The sequence below is a fragment of the Camponotus floridanus genome, unplaced genomic scaffold, assembly GCF_003227725.1.
Source record: "Camponotus floridanus strain SB8 unplaced genomic scaffold, Cflo_v7.5 scaffold89, whole genome shotgun sequence".
Classification (NCBI taxonomy): Eukaryota; Metazoa; Arthropoda; class Insecta; order Hymenoptera; family Formicidae; genus Camponotus; species Camponotus floridanus.
The window spans coordinates 784206-806452 of record NW_020229859.1 but is presented as its reverse complement, the minus strand read 5'-3'; the positions used below and the strand labels follow the sequence as shown (position 1 = coordinate 806452).

General features: G+C 31.1%; 1 long non-coding RNA gene across 1 annotated transcript in view; it reads left to right on the top strand.

The window, feature by feature from the left end:
- Positions 1–412: 412 nt before the first annotated feature.
- The window catches only part of LOC112639757, a 132306-nt gene continuing 110471 nt past the window's right edge, over positions 413–22247 (top strand). The window contains exon 1 of the long non-coding RNA XR_003123660.1: positions 413–599. This is a non-coding gene — a long non-coding RNA (uncharacterized LOC112639757). The remainder of the gene's footprint in view (positions 600–22247) is intronic.

Here is a 22247-nt window from a genome sequence, read left to right as displayed (position 1 = left end):
TGTTCAATGTCTAATGGATCCTAACTTTGTGTTTATTTGTTCTTTGTTTTTTTTTTTTCGCATTTTCGTAATATAAAAAATGTCATCATTGGATTTATGTCGAAGTGTTATAGTCGTTATCATTCTGTGCAATACATGCAATCGTATATCATAACCTAGAAGCAGTAAAGGACAAACAAGAGGAAATCTGGGACGATGCATTGGACGATGACGGACAGCCATGAGGTGAGCAATCCAGAATCTTATTAATTTATTATTTGTACAATTAATTGCTTGCGTAATTATAATCAATTTATATGATTGTAACACATTTTACATTATGAATATAGATTGATTAGTTCAATAGTCTAATGGATCCTAACTTTGTGTTTATAATCGTGAATTTCGCATTCCTTCGTAATATAAAAAAATGTGCATCATGTGCGATTTATGTCGAGAGTGTTAAATAAAGTGCCGTTATCATCTTCTGTGACAATACATGCAATCGTCATTAACTGTGTTTCGCGAGTGAGTGCCATACAAACGCCATGAAGAAGCAGTAAAGGACAAACAAGAGGAAATCTGGGACGATGCATTGGACGATGACGGACAGCCATGAGGTGAGCAATCCAGAATCTTATTAATTTATTATTTGTACAATTAATTGCTTGCGTAATTATAATCAATTTATATGATTGTAACACATTTTACATTATGATATAATGCATTATTATATCATGCAAAATACAGTGTAAAATATATAAGGTAATTTACAAAAATAATTAATGGAGAGAACAAGAAAATTTTCGAGGAATTAAATAACAATAGTATTTGAAAGTTTTTATATATAGAACAAAATTTTTGAGATATTAAAATTTAAAACTCTCTAGTCCATCTACATTTAAACAGTCATTTATATATCCGTAATTTTCATGCATGATAGCATCAATGATTGAATCTTCGTTAATCTGACATCTTCATCATAAAAATTGCAATTGGAATCATATCATGATTAAATGTTAATTTGTCGATAATTTTTTTGTTCTAATTTCATATTTATATTGTTCACACAATAAATTTAAAAAATAAATTTAAAAAATAAAATTAAAAAATAATCAAAAACGCCCACCGCTAAATTAATGCAATTATGCGTTACTGTAATTGATTGTTTCTTTGATTTTGGTTAAAAAATTTTTTTTTCTTTATTGATAGCTCTTGAAGTGTATCATGAATTTATTGTTTATTTTTATTTTTCATTGTTTAAACTAAAAAAAAAACAATTATAAAGTGCGAAAATGCGAAAAAATTCCTGCAGAAGATTTCTGCTGTGATTTTTTAAGCGAGCTTATTCGATCACATATCCACTATTTTTAAAATTACTAATTAAAAAATTGTATTATTTCTCGTGTAAGAAAAATTTTTTCAACATCGATTAACTTCGTAAAGAATCGTATTCTATTTTCTTCCTCGACTCTTTTTAAATCGTATATTTCTAAAAGGAAGGACAGCAATTAAACTGATCATGAGATTAAAATTAATCAATGGAGAAACTCTCTCCCTCTCTCTCTCTCTTTGTTTCTGGAGAGGGACAATTGAACTACCGTTAAAGTTAAACGACGTTGCCGGAATTGCTCCTTAGATTGATCGGTAATCTAACCCTAATCACCGTCAAAGTCCATCAAGATTCGTCATCGATATAGACCCTCCCTCTCGTCGGGGAATCGGCCAGCGTATTCTCGCAACGCGCACAGCGAGATATTGATCGTGCTGTTTGAGTCGCTTCTATGCGGTAAGGTACTCCTACGCGCGGACGGTAATTTCCGTGCACCATATTTTCATACCCGAGTTAACCAAGGTGCGTCGGACCTGACACGCGCCGCTGCAACCTGGTAAAGAGAAAGAGAGAGACGATTGTGCCGGGAAGCCGGCTCGTTCGCAATTAACTTGCGGGAAATGCTAATTCTGACCTATATAGCGCGTAAAAATGTCCGCATGCGAGAGCATGTGCAATACAATAGTCATTCGAGGAGCGCGTTATTTAACCTGTTGGCCCCGCGAATCAGCCACCTGCTCGGGGAATTTCGTTATCGGTCCGACAACGTGAACGTTGAACGTTGGTCGCGATGCAATCCGGAAGAATAATCCGCGGTTTCGGCGATACATATAAGAAGCACGCCGCCGCGATGCGTGTTTCCCGTACGAACGATGAGGAAGTTGTATTTCAGACACTTAACGACCGCCACTATCTTTGAGTCGAGCACGAAGTTGGAAGGACGTATGAAAATATTCTTTTCCTGTCGTTTTTATAATTGTGGATCATCATATCTGATCGGAAGATATATGTCGAGCTTGTATTTTTCAAAAAAATTTTACACTTTAAAAATATCATTATTAATAATGGAAGTACATAAACTAGTTAATATTTTGTAATTTTTTATTACTCAATTACGTTGTTAAGATTTTTAAATTATGATGCTCTCGTTAACTTATATTCATATATCTTTGTATAATATTAATTAGATAACTGTTGCTTCGTTTTCCAACATCGTGCTTCTTAAAGAAGATAATGCATTATATCTTAAATAAGATTAATTAATATTTATATGAACATAATTAATATTTATTAATAGTTACATGTTATCTAATATGTATAATTACGCTGATCTCTTTTATAAATTCTTGTATAAAAGTATATATAAAGAAAGTACACATAAAGAAAAAAAAGAGAGGAAGAAAAAGAGTGATGATAGTTTAATTGATTCATATCTATGCATCTTTCCGTTGTTACGTCACTCGTTTTATGCAACGCGCTTTCAAGAATTGCATTGAGTTTCGTTAGAGAAACCAATCGTAGCAGACGCACCTTGCGCAATGCAACGCGATGCAATGCAACGCAAGAGAGAGACACGATAGTATCCATCAAGATGTCAGGTCGGCCTAGATGTATATACGTGTGTGGGTGGGTGGGTGGGTGATCGGGCTCAGCTGTTAGTACACCTGCCCGGAATGCGCGAGAGTCGCTACTTGCACCGAGCACCTTTGTAAAACGCTGTCTACGGCGATCCCGTGCATTTGCATACGCAATTCGCGCTAGCACAATGTAATTGTTACCTCATAATACTTACTTCGCATGTATGTTTCGCCGCGTTTATTTTGACGTCTTCCTCGAACGAGACCGAATTGAAGTGTTTTATTGCATTTTTGAAAATGATTGACAATGTCGATGATGTCAAGAATTTGATAAAATTTTTATTGTGTACGTATATGTACATAATTTAATATTATTTGTAATTTTTTATAGAATTTTTTGTAACAAAGTGCTTTCCGGAACGTTTAATTTTAACTTTAATTAAACGAGAGATTTTTGATCAAACTTAAATTCAAATTTTTGTCAACAAAATTAAGCTCAATATATGCGTCTATGCGTGTGTGTATATCTGATTGTATCTGCTTTTATACAATATATGGAAACAGATATGAATAATCAAATTTAATTTAATTAACCATTTTTACAGTTTTCAATAATTTTGTGTTAGATGAAATACTGAAAATTAAACAAACATACAATTCTGATATTCTCAACTTCGTCAAATTGTAATACAATTCCTGTATTATTATAATAGCTGTTAACGCGAAATTCATGTGTATTTCCATCTATCACATATGTGTACAAATAGATATAATTTGAGACATACATATATATATATAGGTCTGATAGAAGATTGGATTAAGAATGTGTGTGTATATATATATATATATATATATATACAGGATATCCGTAGAATAACCATATCGTATGCAAATAGAGGATTAACCGAGTAGGAAAGTTTTTTACCATTTTGTGATTTTCACAATAATTAATGAGAAATTAATTAAAAGAGATTGATCAATTTGCGCGCGAGGTGAAAAAACAATCCATCGTTACATTAAAATCTCGTATCGATCTGTCGCACGTCTTTCATTCATCGAAATAAAGAAAAGTCGCGGCGATTATTATTATGTTTTATCAAAAATGTAAAATATAATTTAAATAGAAATTATAGGAAATATTATGCTATCATTTTCACATCACCTTGCAGTAGATAGCACGGTGCATCTTTTTTAAGTAGTATCTTCCCCAATAGATCTACTTTTACCTTTATATTTTAATGTAATAATTGTTCGAAGTGCCTTCCTCGTTCTTGTAAACAAAGTTCGGCTCTTCGATTATTGCGCATCATGCGATGCGTCATTTCCAAAGTGATAAAATACATATTGAAAGCTGTAAGAATTGCTTCGTGTACTTCAGCTTATGTATCATGCTTGTGCTCGATTAAATTTATAATGACAAAAATACGAAGTAATCGAGCACGTTAAGACCTGACGATCGACCAAATGATTAGGCCTCGACCCATCCATTTGTCCGGATAATGCGCATTTCGAACAATGTTGCATTAAAATATGAAAGTGAATTTAGACCTGGGGATATCATTTTTCAAAAAAATACGCCGTGCTATTTGCCGCAAGATGATGACGAAATGATAGCATAATATTTTCTATAATTTCTATTTAAATAATATTTTGTATTTTTGATAAACTATAATAATATTTGTCGCGACATTTTTTTATTTCGATAAAAAGAAAGACGCGTGACAGATCGATATGGAAATCTAACGTAACAGTGAGTTATTTTTTCGCGTCGCGCGTGAATTAGATGATCTTTTTTAATTAATTTCTCCTTAATTATTGCGAAAATTACTCGGTAGCAAAACGATAGAAGACTTTTCTATTCAGTTTAATCCGCTCTACCTGCACACGAAAAGTGATACGATTATTGGACATCCTGTGTGTGTGTGTGTGTCTATATATATATATATATATATATGACAAATCAGAACATTTATCTATTCGGAAGACTTTTCAAATCTATTGAATTGATGTAGCCACCTTCGCTTATAAGCTCTATTATTTATTTTTGCTTTATTTTTGTGTTGAGGCCCATATGTGCAAGTCCCCACTTTTCAAAAATACTGTTAGAAGGTCCAAAAAATGTCGTCTATACACAAATAAGTAAAAATATTTTAACTTAAATCTAACCTAAGTCTAACTTAAAGCTAACTTAACTAATACCGATGTAAGTCGTTTCTGGTATAATATAATGTACCAAGTATATTTTCGTTTACGAGAAATAAATCTTATTTGATTTCATCTAGTGTACGAAAACAGTATCTTCAGGAATAGAGATATCAATGTTCGTGTTATACTGTTTTCATATCTATTCTCAATCATTTTCATATAAACATATTCTAATTTATCTGTAATAATGGTATCTAAGCGGAATATTGTAAGCTAAAAATTTTGCAAATTTTTATTGCAAATAATTTCGAAAATTAGGAATGTGATATTTTTTGTAAATCTTTTTGTTTCATTTTTAATATATGTAGATATAATTTCGCTTATTCAAGATGTGAAACAATTTTATAAAGACAAAGACAAAAATACTTTAAAACGGATTTGATCGATTGCTTGTGATTTGAAAAACTATATGAAGTTGGATAATTAATGTAAAATGTATCAATGTTAATCAATATTACATAATTATATTTTTCATTATTATTTATTGTGTAAGATTATAAAGTATCGTATTCGTTTTTACTCGTATAGTATATATAAAGTGAGCAATGCTGAGGCTGCGTTCTCTCGGGCTATACTCGATTACAAAATTTCACTCCAGTTTTCGAGTCTATTCAAATAATTTAATCATCTTTATTTATGGTCCAAATACTATAGTTTATGTTTGTTTTATTTTTGTGGTAAAGTTCGAACGTGCTAATCCTTGCTTTTTAAAAATTTGTGAGTATAAATTCCTAGTTCAAAGGAAATATTTTCGAGATGTTGATCCATGTCTTACAATCTATAAAATTTTGTTTACGAAAAATAATTCCTATTTGATTTCATCTAGTGTACGAGAAGAGATATAACCGAGAACGATTTAATACAAGCATTAAACGTGCTCTATATAAACATATTATTTTCATATATTGAAAGTCAAGTAAGATTATTTCTTGTAAGCGAAAATATGTCTTTGAAAATATTATATAATATTACATATTATAATATTACAATATTATAATATTACAATATTATAATATAGAAACGAACTGTGTGTGTGTATCATAATTATATTACATACATAACGTGGCATTTACATTTAATTTTTCTGTATGTTATAATTAACAAAATATACTTTTAAATACGAGAAATTATTTATGTCTATCTAGTGTGCGAAAATTGACACAATTAAAAATTATATATATATATATATATATATATATAATCATATAAAAATATTATATAATATTCTTTTAAAACGATTAAAAAAATATTAAAAAAATATTAAATCTCTTGAAATGAATCATGATTGAAATGATACAAGCGGGGAGTAAAATGATATAAATATATTTTTTTTTATTCAAACAACGTGGAATTAAATTCTCGTTGACGGGATTCGCTGTGTGTTTATCGTTCCTGTTTATTCCTGCTTTTAACCATTCATATTTTATGTTTCAATTGCTGCGTACAAGGCTTATTTGTATTCACGCTAAGCGACGTCCACTTAATGCCCTCGTTTAACGTATTCGGCATTCAATTATTGAGTTTAAGCTTGTCCGGGCCAACATTTTTGTTTAATCTTCGGAAACGTTGAAAGTCGCCCTTTTTCGGAGTTACTTTACGATTATGACAGCGCATATAAGACGCGGCGCAACCCGTAAGACTGCAACAACGGGGATAAAAAACGATCAGGCATAAAGTAGGCAGACTGGGAGACAAGGAACGATTTCCAAGTCTCGGCCTGCCTGGCTCGCGTACGTGGAAACCCAGGCGATTAAAAAAATATGACGAGCATTCATTTCCACGATCATAAAATCATTAGCATAAGAATTCCTCTACCTGCTCAGATGCGGGACGGTCCGGTCGATGGTGAGGAGGCGCCTCCGGACACTCGATTTTCGTCGTGTTTTTAGTCGCCGTTCCGAGGCTGATTTATAAACATATAATGTGACGAGGGTGTGGTCCCGCTACTACATAATGATAGGCCGTCGTTAATTACGTTTGGTTAAGTCATTTATGAACGCTTCTCGGGCCCCTTCGCGAGGGATGCGCGAAAATTTCTGCCCGCGCCGACCTACATTGCAATAAATTAGCCAAAGGTTAGAATGTGTTCACTGTTTATCGAATTCCGAATAAAAGACGGCCGTGCTTTTATTGTCCCTTAATAAGTATGATAATTCTTGCACGTCATTAGCGCCGTTCCCTAACTCAATCCCTTAATAATACGGTATCAATCTTTTTTACAGTTTAGAGATTGTCCTTGGCTTATATCGCGAAATTAGTTGGTCCAGTCCTATTAAAAAATCTAGGTAAGAATTTTTTTAGTGTATAGCGTTCTTAAACAATTTTATTATACATTCAACGTTAATCAAATTATTTACAAAGGAACATATGCATTAGAAAAATGATAATCTATTCAAGTTAGACAAGAAAAATTGAGAAAAATTGCTCGACATGTGATAAAATAAAAGTAATTATAAATACGCACGCGAGAAATGTCAGGATTTTATCATAATCACAGTGCACGAAAATTAGGGACGTTGAATGATCACTTCGCTGCATAAAAAAAACTCGATTAACCGCTAAACATTTCAACGTGAGAGCATTGTTCTCCCTCTCCCCTTCTCGTCTATAGGAATTCCTTAACGTCTCGTAGGAGCCTTTTTGTAACGGGAGAAATGATAAAATATCCTTGGCCCGCGCCTTTCTTTCGAGTCGTGTGGAGATCAAATACCGTGGCTAGACTCCCACAGTCTAAATGGTGAGGCGAGTTGAAATATCGCACCGGGCCTCCCTATATGTTAATCTCCGCATTAGCATAATACCGTGATTCTTCAAGGATCATTTGGAAATGCAAATAAATAATTTATAATAATAAGAGCGGACGCACGCGCGCTCGCGTCCTGTTGTGGCAGCTACACATTGGTACGTCAATATAGTTTTTGTGCGTAGTTGTGTCGGATGGGTCGATCGAGACATCTAAAAGCTAGTCACTTGCTCTTCACTATCAATAAAAGTCAGCACGGTTTTTTTCTTCGTTTTCTACAACGATATTAATGTAATATATAATATTAATATAATATATTAATGTAATATATTGATGACAGAAAATTTTACATTTGAAGTATTTTGACACATATCTATAAATTGAATAAAATAAAAATATAAATATTAATAATTCAACGTTCCTTCCGAGGTCTCGCTTAAGAAATATATAAATTCTTATTGAATAAATAATATCGTGTCCATAATAATGTCAATTATAGTATCCAAAAAATAAAAAAATAAATTAGGAAGATAAGAAATCAAATTAAATGAATTAACAATGTACAGTAATATACATATTTTGCATTAGTTATGAGTTTTTGAAGAAATTAAGAATTAAATATTCTTTCCGTCTCTCTAAAAAAATGAAATATATTTATAAAAATATTTATAATAATAAATTTAAATTAATAAAAATATTTATAAAACGTGAGTTTTCGATACGATATGGAATTTTATTGATATGAAGACGAAAAACAAAGTATCGACTAAAATTCAGTTTCTTCAATATTTTTTCAAATATATTGCAGCTTTATGATATATTTAAAATGTCATAATGCTTGAACGCGAATATATATCATTCCTAATTATCGTGCAATAAGCGAGATATGTGCGCTTTAAAATGACAATGTAAGTCTCGTGGCGCGATGTGTGGACGGGCAAAGACGAATAAACACAAAAGTCGACAAGCAATCGGCTCGATAGGCAGGGCCGCCCCCTCGTTCTTTCGTACGGATCGGCTTTACGATTCTGTATGCTATGCCACACCGGTTCGCATCGTCTCGCACCATTTTACGATCTCTAACCAGCCTCGAATTTACGCGGACGTTTATAACCGGAGCCACGTGAGAACGGGTCGCGCGTTTCTGTTTCCACTTGGATTCAAGCGCGAGTCGAAAAGCACGGCTCTTTACGGGATATAAATAAGGTACACACGCGCGCCCTGCCCTTTCCTCCCCCGCCCGATGGGGCGCAGGTGTGTGATGGTGCCGTTGATATGTTACGTGTTAATATACCCGAAATGCGCCGTTCGCCGAATCCAGTCGATTCTCCCGATTCTAATTTGCCTCGGGAAAAGTATGATTCTCGACCACGATCAAGCGGCATTTTTCTTTTTTAATTTTTTAAAATTATTGCAGCGGTCGTCTCTCGATCATCCTATTTGTCATCGTTTGCTTGATTTATTCTTGTTCTTTTTATTTTTTTTATCTAGACAAAAAAGACACGGAATTAAATATTTGGAGCGTAAATTGTAAGATTCTTTCATTTACACTCATAACATATTATTAGAACTTGATACAAGATAAAAATACCCTTTTTCAAAAATAAATTTCACGCTTTGCATCATTTTAAAAGTTTTATTCCCAACTTGTGTCATATATATGCATCTGCGTTTTATGATGGATCTTTATATTTTTTATCAATCTGTTATCTGGCGAGAATTATGCGTTGAAAATCGGAGATACGAATCAAGGGAGAAACGATGGAAGGAGCTTGCAAGCAATAGATCGAGAGGATGGAGAAAGTAAAATCCATCAGTTGTTTGATTTATTCTTATTCTTTTTATTTTTTTTATCTAGACAAAAAAGACACGGAATTAAATATTTGGAGCGTAAAGTGTAAGTTTCCTTTATTTACATTTATAACATGTTATTAGAACTTGATACAAGACAAAAATAACCTTTTTCAGAAATAAATTTCATGCTTTGCATGATTTTAAAAATTTTATTCCTAACTTGTGTCATATATATGCATCTGCGTTTTATGATGGATCTTTATATTCTTTATCAGTCTGTTATCTCGCGAGAATTATGCGATGAAAATCCGAGATACGAATCAAGGGCGAGAGAAACGATGGAAGGAGCTTGCAAGCAACAGACTGAGAGGATGGAGAAAGTAAAATCCATCGGTTGTGTGTGTTTGATTTATTCTTGTTCTTTTTATTTTTTTTATCTAGACAAAAAAGACACGGAATTAAATATTTGGAGCGTAAATTGTTTCCTTTATTTACACTCATAACATATTATTAGAACTTGATACAAGACAAAAATAACCTTTTTCATAAATAAATTTCATGCTTTGCATGATTTTAAAAGTTTTATTCCCAACTTGTGTCATATATATGCATCTGCGTTTTATGATGGATCTTTATATTCTTTATCAATCTGTTATCTGGCGAAAATTATGCGTTGAAAATCCGAGATACGAATCAAGGGCGAGAGAAACGATGAAAGGAGCTTGCAAGCAATAGATCGAGAGGATGGAGAAAGTAAAATCCATCAGTTGTTTGATTTATTCTTATTCTTTTTATTTTTTTTATCTAGACAAAAAAGACACGGAATTAAATATTTGGAGCGTAAATTGTAGGTTTCCTTTATTTACATTTATAACATATTATTAGAACTTGATACAAGACAAAAATAACCTTTTTCAAAAATAAATTTCATGCTTTGCATGATTTTAAAAGTTTTATTCCCAACTTGTGTCATATATATGCATCTGCGTTTTATGATGGATCTTTATATTCTTTATCAGTCTGTTATCTCGCGAGAATTATGCGATGAAAATCCGAGATACGAATCAAGGGAGAAACGATGGAAGGAGCTTGCAAGCAATAGATCGAGAGGATGGAGAAAGTAAAATTCATCAGTTGTTTGATTTATTCTTATTCTTTTTATTTTTTTTATCTAGACAAAAAAGACACGGAATTAAATATTTGGAGCGTAAATTGTAAGTTTCCTTTATTTACATTTATAACATGTTATTAGAACTTGATACAAGACAAAAATAACCTTTTTCAGAAATAAATTTCATGCTTTGCATGATTTTAAAAATTTTATTCCTAACTTGTGTCATATATATGCATCTGCGTTTTATGATGGATCTTTATATTCTTTATCAGTCTGTTATCTCGCGAGAATTATGCGATGAAAATCCGAGATACGAATCAAGGGAGAAACGATGGAAGGAGCTTGCAAGCAATAGATCGAGAGGATGGAGAAAGTAAAATCCATCGGTTGTGTGTGTTTGATTTATTCTTGTTCTTTTTATTTTTTTTATCTAGACAAAAAAGACACGGAATTAAATATTTGGAGCGTAAATTGTTTCCTTTATTTACACTCATAACATATTATTAGAACTTGATACAAGACAAAAATAACCTTTTTCATAAATAAATTTCACGCTTTGCATGATTTTAAAAGTTTTATTCCCAACTTGTGTCATATATATGCATCTGCGTTTTATGATGGATCTTTATATTCTTTATCAGTCTGTTATCTCGCGAGAATTATGCGATGAAAATCCGAGATACGAATCAAGGGAGAAACGATGGAAGGAGCTTGCAAGCAATAGATCGAGAGGATGGAGAAAGTAAAATCCATCAGTTGTTTGATTTATTCTTATTCTTTTTATTTTTTTTATCTAGACAAAAAAGACACGGAATTAAATATTTGGAGCGTAAATTGTAAGTTTCCTTTATTTACATTTATAACATGTTATTAGAACTTGATACAAGACAAAAATAACCTTTTTCATAAATAAATTTCATGCTTTGCATGATTTTAAAAGTTTTATTCCCAACTTGTGTCATATATATGCATCTGCGTTTTATGATGGATCTTTATATTCTTTATCAGTCTGTTATCTCGCGAGAATTATGCGATGAAAATCCGAGATACGAATCAAGGGCGAGAGAAACGATGGAAGGAGCTTGCAAGCAACAGACTGAGAGGATGGAGAAAGTAAAATCCATCGATTGTGTGTGTTTGATTTATTCTTGTTCTTTTTATTTTTTTTATCTAGACAAAAAAGACACGGAATTAAATATTTGGAGCGTAAATTGTTTCCTTTATTTACACTCATAACATATTATTAGAACTTGATACAAGACAAAAATAACCTTTTTCATAAATAAATTTCACGCTTTGCATGATTTTAAAAGTTTTATTCCCAACTTGTGTCATATATATGCATCTGCGTTTTATGATGGATCTTTATATTCTTTATCAGTCTGTTATCTCGCGAGAATTATGCGATGAAAATCCGAGATACGAATCAAGGGCGAGAGAAACGATGGAAGGAGCTTGCAAGCGACAGACCGAGAGGATGGAGAAGGTAAAACCCAAGGGGACGAGGGAGTTGCCTACCTACCTAACGGTGGTAACAGTGGAAGTGGTGTACGTGTGTAGATATAATGTGCGTGGAAGGAGGAGATGGAGTAGAATCGGAGAAGAGCCGAGCAAGATGGTAGGTGACTGAGGACGAGAGGGTGATTCAGAGGGGGACGCGGTGACAAATGAGAGCGACTACAAATTGCGCTCTCCGGCTCTCGTTCTCATTCGATTCTCGTTTCGCCCTCTCACCTCCTTCTCCTTCTTCTTCCTCTCCTCCTTTGCCCCCGGTTGCCTCTCTCATTCACCGGATCGGAGCGGACGGGTAAACGCTCGCTCGGCCCTCCTCTTCTTTCGCGCCTCTCTTCCACTCTCTCGCGGACTTCTCCCCATTTATCCTCTTTCGCGATAATACCTCACACTCGCGGATAACGAAAAGCACTCTCAGCGGGTTTTGCGCAACTTCAATTATCGGTGATGACGAGCGCGATATACGACGCATATATTGGGCTCGCATAATAATATAAATTTCGTGCCTCATCGCCGAATATCTTGTCAATAATTCAACTTTTTACGTTGAATTAGTTCCAAATTCTGAACTATTTTCTAAATAAAAAATTACGATGTGGTAAATATTGTTAACAATTTCATTTCAAAAATATTATTTTCTTCTAGAGGAAATAAAAACGGGAGAAACAATGCACGCATATGCATATTATACAAGTGTATTTTAATAAATGCGATAAATTTTAAGAGATGATTCTTTGTCGAAAATTAAGGGGGATTTTTCATATAAACATATACTCCTACATCTCATCCTGTGTACACTTCTCCAAAAATAAGGGCAAAAATTAGGTTTTTTTCTCAAATTTGCAAGTTAAAGAAATGAAATTGGATATTTTCTACTAGTAAATAGGTTATTTATTAAGATTTTTTACGTATTGTTATAACGGGATGAAACTAGCAACCCCTATTCAATTTTTTACTAAAACTTTTTAATGTTTATATGAAAAACTCCCCTTAATTTTCGACAAAGAATCATCTCCTAAAATTTTTCACACTCATTAAGAAACACTCTGTATAATATCCTATCTTATAGCTAGGATATAGATCGATACTAATGTATTTCTTGTCGAAGAATAAATACTTTTCTCTTTGGCAATATTTTTAAAATGCATCATTTTCGAGTTATGCAATTTTTAATATACCAGGACAGATACTCTATTTATTATATAGAAAAAAACACCTTCTCTTTATATACTACATAATTACCACATCTTTCTATTCATATTCTCATTCATCATTAAACTTTTATCGCTACACGTTAATCTGAACGCCTATCGACCTTTCGCGCTTCAATATCTCTGAAATATATCGATCGTTTCTCCCTCCTCTTCTGTCTCTCTTTCTCTCTCGGGAAAAAAAAAGCAAAAGGAGATGCACTCGCGTTGCCCCGTTATGGCCGGAATGCAGCAGTCGGCCGCGACCTATGTATTTACTCGGTAAGGACTTCGGTACGACGACGATGGGACTGGGATGTTATATCGTGGCAGGGGCCAAAGAGTAGAGAGAAGCGCTCGATGTGGTATTGCCGGTGAACATCTCGCGTCGTGCTTCGTTGCCGTTGTAATAACCCCCGTAGATCATACCGGCACACGTACACGCCCACGTACCTGTCCCGCGTACACCGGGCGTCGTATTAACATTCGCTAGATAAACGCTTTTATTTCAAATCAACACGCGTCTAGATGCAGGCATGACGACGATTTTTGCTATAATTTTTGCAGAGAAATAGGTAACGTTGTTATTATTATATGAATCCATTCGGTCCAACGAGAAAGAAAAATGCGAAGGAAACAGATATGATAACGATAAGATCTCATTATATTATGACGTAACAATGTCTTCTTTCGATTTTTTGTCTCCTCAAATTATTCGCCAGCTGTCGAAAATAAATTATAATATTTTGAAAATTATTGAAATTTTATATATACATATTTTTTTTTGATAGCTGTCAAAAATTTTAATATTGATAAGATATATTTAGACTTAAAAAATCCAATATATAAAATAATTTAGAGCAGTCTTTTTATAAATTTTCTTTTTATATAGAGGACATATAATTTATTAAAATAAAAAACGATTTACTTATATTTTAATCTTTTATATTTAAAATAGGATATAAAAACCAGCTATCATTTATTTTATTTTTTTTTAATTAGAAATGATGCGTAAATATTTATATATATATATATATATATATATATATATATATATTTTTTTTTTTTTTAAATATTTCTATAAAATATTTATAACATCTAATGTATACAACTCGATTTAACTTTTAATTGAACATCATATGAACGATCTAACTCCAGTAACGATGTATTTTCTACTTCATAACAAACCAGCTTTTAACCTCTTGACAGCGTCTGTCTCGCAAATATTTTCGCGCAAAGTATTCGAGGCTATTTGATTTCTATCACGAGCACGTACGATGAAATAAAATTTCAATTCAAATTTTACTTGATAAGCGAAGTACATCGAGCGAGAATATATAATCTGACAAGTCTACATGCAAATATTGTCTTTTTTACACGTTATTATCTCACATTAAATATTACACATTCAATAATTGTTTTATTAAATAAACAGAATCTTATATATTTCTGTTGCATAAAAAATATTTTTATGATAGAAAACGAAAATTCTTTTTTTTTTTTAATTTCAAGAGTCTATTTTTCATGTTTGATGCAGAAAGGTACACATGATTCCTCCTTATATGAATACTATCCAATTAATAATTAACAAGGAGTATGTATACATAGATATATGATGTTTGAGAATTTATTAATAGACAGGACGAGTTAATAAATCATTATGCGTTAGTCAGACCGGATGACGCGATGAAAACGTGAGATTAATAACGAACTACCGTTAATTAATGATATATATAGATGTTAGTAATTATCTTTGTAATCTTATACTTATTATTAGCTTATTATAATCTACGTAAAATGCGTAAAAATTATTACGGACAATGTAATGTTTGTTATATTAAATATCGCAAGAATTAAATTAGAAGAAATTCTCTCTCTTTTTCTTTAAATTGTCGATTTAAATTATAAATCTATATCAAATTATCTTGTATCAAATTTATATATATATATATATATATATATATATATATTTATTTATATTTCATATTTATAATTTTTTTGAATATTTGTCAACAATCGTATAAGATATAATCTCTAGGAATTTTTATTTTATTTTCGATCTATGAATTAGAATTTTAGATAAAAGATTAATCGCCTCATAGAATCAAATAGTAAAAATTTCAAATTATTTTTCCTTCCAGAATAATTTAAAATAACTTGCGGCAGTATAAGTATGACATTATACAGTGATTTATCAACGATATTACGTAGAATTTATATATTTTGCGAAGCTAGTTGCGAAACTGGTCGAATACCATAGAAATACCATAGAAATTCTCTTTTTGATAATTATTATCGGCATCGATTGATTGAAATCGTCATTAGAAATTCTGATTAATCACTCGATCAATAACGTGAGAGTCGAATAGCATTTATTCGATTACTGTCGCGCGGCTCGGATTTAAATTTCGATTCGTCGTTAAAGTTTCCGTAAGCCCGCGGGCTCGCGGAACTATCGTTAACGCGATGTTGAGCGTGATTTATCAACGGCTTTACGGAGGATTTACAACCCCCGGGACAGAGACCGGTAATGGGAGCCAATCGGCTGAGCCTGTTAATCCTCTTACATCGTTTTACGCCGCTTCCGCGGAAGTGCGTCGGCGATGGTGTCCACGAGCTGCGACTCAAGCTGCGACTCCTTGCCGCTTAATCGATTTTCACGCTTTTAACTGTGAGACGTAACCGATAAAGATTTAATTTATAACACCAGTCAGCGCGTACTCCCTTCCCTCGTGTTTTTAAAAACCTTATGGCAACTCGTAACACGATTAAAACTCGGAAACATATTCGCATATTTGCATAATAAAACTGCGATGTAGGTTTCTCGGACTATAAAGTCATTGGACTTTATCTAGTGCGAGAGCTTTGCATACACGGAGGGAAACATTTTTTTAAATCAAATAAATTTGTTTTCTTGAAACTCTTGCTTTAAATGCAAAGAATTGTTTATTTCATTTAAGCAAAAGCATTTAATTTTAATTAAATATGCATGTTATATTAAGTACATTATTTTCATTTATACATTTTCTATATTTAAATACTATTTTCGTAAAATATATACTACCATTTATTAAATTAAATGTATCATTTTTTAAAATTAAAAAATTTAAAATTTTTGGGAATAAAAAATGCATTTTAATAAACATTTTGTAATATTAAAATAAAAATATTTAATTAAAAATTATATTTTTTTAAACATATGTAAATAAATACTTAACTTAAGCAAACAGACGTTTTGAATACAAGTAAATACGTGATTAATACCCACCGAATAAATAGCTTTCTTGAGTTAACTAAAATTTTTTTTATTTCAAGATAATTTTTTCCTCAGTGTACCGGTTCATACAACATATTTTTATTTATAACAGCTGTAGATTATAGTATATGAAATGTTTAGAGGAAAGAATTATACGACATATCCTGTGATATCGCGAGAAAGGAGCGGATAATTACTCGGCCATTAATTCACAAATTTAATTGAAACGCTTTCCGCGGTCACACGCCCTGATACGCACGTGCGTCGCGGCACGCGACGCATACGTGCTTACGTGTGCGACACGCGTATATACGTACCGCAAGAATGCGTGTTTCTTTGTAAATCGGGATGTGTATACATCGGCATCGTGGGCATCGGCTCCGCGTCCTTTCGTGACCGTCGGGCATTAATTATACGTGCCGTACCTTTTAATACGAATCTCGCCTTTGTGAAGGGGAGAAAAAAAGCGGAGGCGGAGGAGGAGAGCGATAGCGACGCGCGAGACAAAAGCGCGTGTACCTGGCTACGGAATTATTATTATTTTTCGCATCCATCCCTCCTGCTTCGTCGCCTTCGTATCCTTTGTTCTACGTCGTTCGCCTTGATAGCGAATCCTTATCCGCCGCAAATGCTCGTCAATTGCGTTCGAAGGGAATATATTCTTTCCTCTCTCCTCTTCCCTTCCCCGTTCGCTCTTTACGCTGCCAATCGTCAGAGATTAGCATATCCAAAAAACCATCGATCATACAAATTCACGCGGAGACACTTGGCCTGACCTCCATCGGTATCATCTTATCTCTGGTGATCTCTTCCCTGAAGCCCGTGTCATCTCAATTCTCGATTCAAAGAATTCCGGGGTCTCGTATGGTTCGGCTAATAAAATCATCCGCATCGAGACTGGAAATTATCTGACGAATTCATCTGCTTATCGAGCAATAAAACGCCGCGGTCGTCCCGATGCCGATGCTATCTCTCCTTCGTTTTTTTTATCCCTCTCTTTCTCGCGTAGGTAGATACATAGGTGCCTAGACACATTGTGGCGCCATGCGAACCAAACTCTTTCCAGTTTGTATATATATCCCTCCTTCCCCTCCCGTTTCTTGCTCATTTTTTTGTTCATTCAATACGCTTCACGAGATATTCCTTAAGTTCAGGGAGGCCGGTTAAATAAGAACCTTGTATCCGCTATAATATATCTATAATTCACTGAAGGAACGATTGTTATAATCTTACTTAGGAATCTTGGAGCCGAGATTTTTCGTCCATCATTATTCGTATCGTATGAAAGAGAAAAGGAGAGAAGGGAAGAGATGTATGTATTAAATGAAAAAAATTTTTATTTGTCATCAGTAGAATTTATTAATTAATATCGTCTATGTTTCTCTTCAGTCATGGTTTAGATAAGAAATCTCTCATTAAAGCACGAGACTCAAATGTATCGATACACAAATAATTAATATATAAATAATTTGGATACATATAGATGTTAATTGCAAGAATATCAATTGTTATATTTTTAAAAGATATAAGGAAATTATTCAAAATGTCTGTTTTGTGTTACATTTTTAAAGAGAATAGTATAGGATCCATCTAATGCAGGAATTTATTTATATATTTGAAATAAGTAAGACGACACACATTTAAATATACTTGTCTTGTATAATATATATATTTTTTTTCGCATTATTATGTTTAAAACAATTATAATATAATACAATTCGCGACATTTTTTTCGCTATCGACATTAAGCATGTACACGATGGAAATAATAATTATTACAATAAATGCTACACTTATATCATCCTTATTATCCTTATCATCTTTTAGATCTTTTCAATATACAGAATATCACACATAAAACTTACTTAAGTATCTTACATTGAACACTTACTCCTTCATAGTTCGCGCGTGTTCATATTTTTAATTTTATATATGTACAAGATTTAATTACATGTTCTCTGTCTTTCACACACCCCACACGCACACACACACACATACACACTCACTCTCTCTCTCTCTCTTCACACACATACTCGTGTTCCTAAAAATAAAGCAGTAAAAATTAATCAGTTTTATTTCTTTTTGTTTACGTTACAAGCGTAGTCTATCGCTAGATTCGAATAATACAAGAAGCATAAGATACAAGGAATCGTTGATTTATAAATGAATAAATGTGGGACTATGTGACTTGCGCTATTATTTGGCGATTATAATAAATTGAGGCACGAGCGTGACGCGTATATTTCTATACGTTTATATTTGATCAATTATTTTGTATCGGAAGATTAATTTTCAAAATGCCTTGCGTTTTGCAATAATTGGCTTCTAAACAGCCTTCTCACATGGCATACTTTAAGTAATGCTAATGTGGGCAGTACTGTAAGTTCGATAATTTATAATTAAAAAAAATTATAACAATATTTTAATATATTATTATATTATTCTGAAAAATATGTCTCAACATCAGATAAAATATGCAATAAAAAATAACACGATTTCTATTCAAAGAAATCAAAATGATCGTTGCATGATTTTCATAAAGACTCGAATAATACTATCATTTGATGCATCATTTGAAGCCTTACTACTTTTGTTCAAATATTCTTGTTCTGAAATTCATTTTCTAAATTTTTGAATAAAAGTAATATGATGTAATAATTATATAATAATAATATAATATAATAATGAAAAAATATAAAAAAACATGCAATAATATTAATGTATACATGTATCGAGGATCTATCACAAAAAGACGTAAGTCCAAAATCGTAATTTTATAGGAATGAGAAAAAACATTATAAAATTCGAATTTTATAGATATAATTTCTATAAGTTTTGAATGAAAAAGCATTAGGAGTACTAATATCTCATTTAATATTTTATTTTTCGTAAGGAAATATGTAATATCTTAATTTATCTTTTTTCATAAAATTAGAGATATTATTCTTCTATGTGAAACTCATGATACTGAATATAAATACGTAATAATTTTAAAGTAGAAATAATTTTTAAAGTAGAAATAAAATGATTAAGTGACCAGAATTCTGTGTTATCAGCGTCATGTAATTTTAATGCTATCTTAAATTTTATCTAATACTATTATCTAATAATTATATCTTAAATTATATCTAATAATTATATCTAATAATATTCTATCATATCTATATTTATTTAATGATTATCTTAAATTATATCTAATAATATTTTAAATTATAAGGATGCCCATTATTATGTCAGTTGGTTAGAGCGTCTTGCTAATAATATCTTAATTTATTATATTTTAATAAGTCTAAACTCCTGAGTTTTTAAGAAATTTACAAATTGATATTCATCAAAATGTCATAAGATCAATGAAAGTTAATCAATGAGTGTTAAGATCATTGAAAAACATACTTCAAACCAAGATTATTTTGTTTCAAAACGGATAACTTTTATGTATATTTTTACGTATATATTTTCTGGCTTTCGAAATTTTAAGGTTATTTTCATTTTTGAGATAGAATTTTATGAGATAGGTTTTTTTTTAATTTTTCATATTGATTCTTGGATCTCTCCGCATATACAAGTATTAAAATATTTAATAATATTTCATAATATCCATATGTGAAATACATTACTAATATGTATTATATTAAAATATTATTAATAATAATACTATATTTAATCATATTATATATTAATAATAGAGTATTACATATACTTACATATTATACATGAAATGATTTCACATACTTATTTCTTAAAATAAGAATACTATACTTGTTGTGCACATATAATATATATAAATTTATATTTATATATTTTTAATTATTTATCTATTTATTTATGCATTATTTGTTTATTTCTGTTTTGTAATTCTAGTCTACACAAACATAATTCTTTTTAATAATAATTCTAATTAATAAACTGAAATTCACGTTATATAATATATTGAAAAAATATATAACTTATTATTTTGTAACTTATGTAAATATTTTAGATATTTATTTGTTTATATATAAAACATTTATAATTTGATTTTTAACGTGCTTCTTGATGTGTGCTTGTTTTTGGATTTTCCGGTAAGTTTTCGTGATTTGCATCCATTATTTCTACTATCTTTTTGTTTGTCTGATTTCAATTTCACTTTCTAAGTACACAATGTGAACGGTTATGATACAATTATGATACAATTTCGTATCACCGATATTTTTGTTACTTATGAGTATTGACTTTCATTTGGTTGACACCTTTTGAGGATTTACCGCGATCAGGGATCCGTGCGTGCTTCTGAATTTAAGATGTATTGATTACTAAGATCGGTACTTTTCACATTTTTGTATTTTTTGCTAAGAATCCAAAAGTGTGATCGAAACGTACAAATAAAATTTTTTTAAATTATAAAAATTAGATATTGCGCTTGTGTTATCAAACTGGCTCTTTTTTCATCTATTTATATCATGTTTATACATACACTTTTTCTGTAATTAATTTCATGTATAAAATAATAAATTATTAATTTTTTTATTATGATTTTAATACCTTTATATGGGAGATATTAAGGAGAATTGATGTAATCCTTTTTATTAAAGAAAAAGTAGTATGTTAATTCTATCTAAAAAATAAAATCACCTTAAATCTCGAAAATATTTCATGTATATATATAATATATAATACATAATTATACATAATTAACTATATAATATTAGATCTGTTCATTTTATTTGTGTTTTCTAAATCCAAGTTCTTCGTTCTTTCTTTCTTTCTATTTGCCTATCAACAAATGTCCAAACACATTCATCTCATTTCAAATATAAAAAGTTTTAAAAAATACAAGCAAGACGAACTGACATATATCTCTCAAAACATGGTATATTTGAAAAATATTTTTTAAGACTTCCTTGATAATATATATTAAGAAGTATATTAAGTTAAAAAATTAAAAGTAAAAAATTAAAAGTAAGAGATCATGAATTTTTTATCGAAATATTTTGAAATAAATTAGTTTTTTATAATACGACCATTAATAAAATATACTACAAATTCTTTTTGATTCATGGATTTAAAAGAATAAAATTAATAAATAGCTATCCCGATCAATGGGAAATATTTACATAGAAGTAAAATATTTACATAGCTTCAAATATATTTTATTTGATCTTAAATTCGTAATCTTCCTCAGAATCAATGATGATCAATGAGGATCAACTAGGCTATATGATGCATCATATATGAACAAACTCGAAGGAAGTTATTTTTAGGCTCAATTTTACAACAACAAAATATAACTCAAATTAAAATTTTTATTAGTAAAATTGCTTCAGGTTATTTTTTTGCAACTTTGTGCGAGAGCATTAAATTAAAATATATTTAGAAATAAGTTTTATTCTTTCCACTTTGTATAACAAGAAGTATTAGAGGTATTTTTGTTAAACTCTGATAATATATATGTATTATTCTTTTTCGATTGAAAAATATTTTTAATTTAAAATTATTTTTGAATCAAAGTAAATGACATAATTGTAATTATGAAAAGTAATGATAATAATAAGAATGAGAATCTTT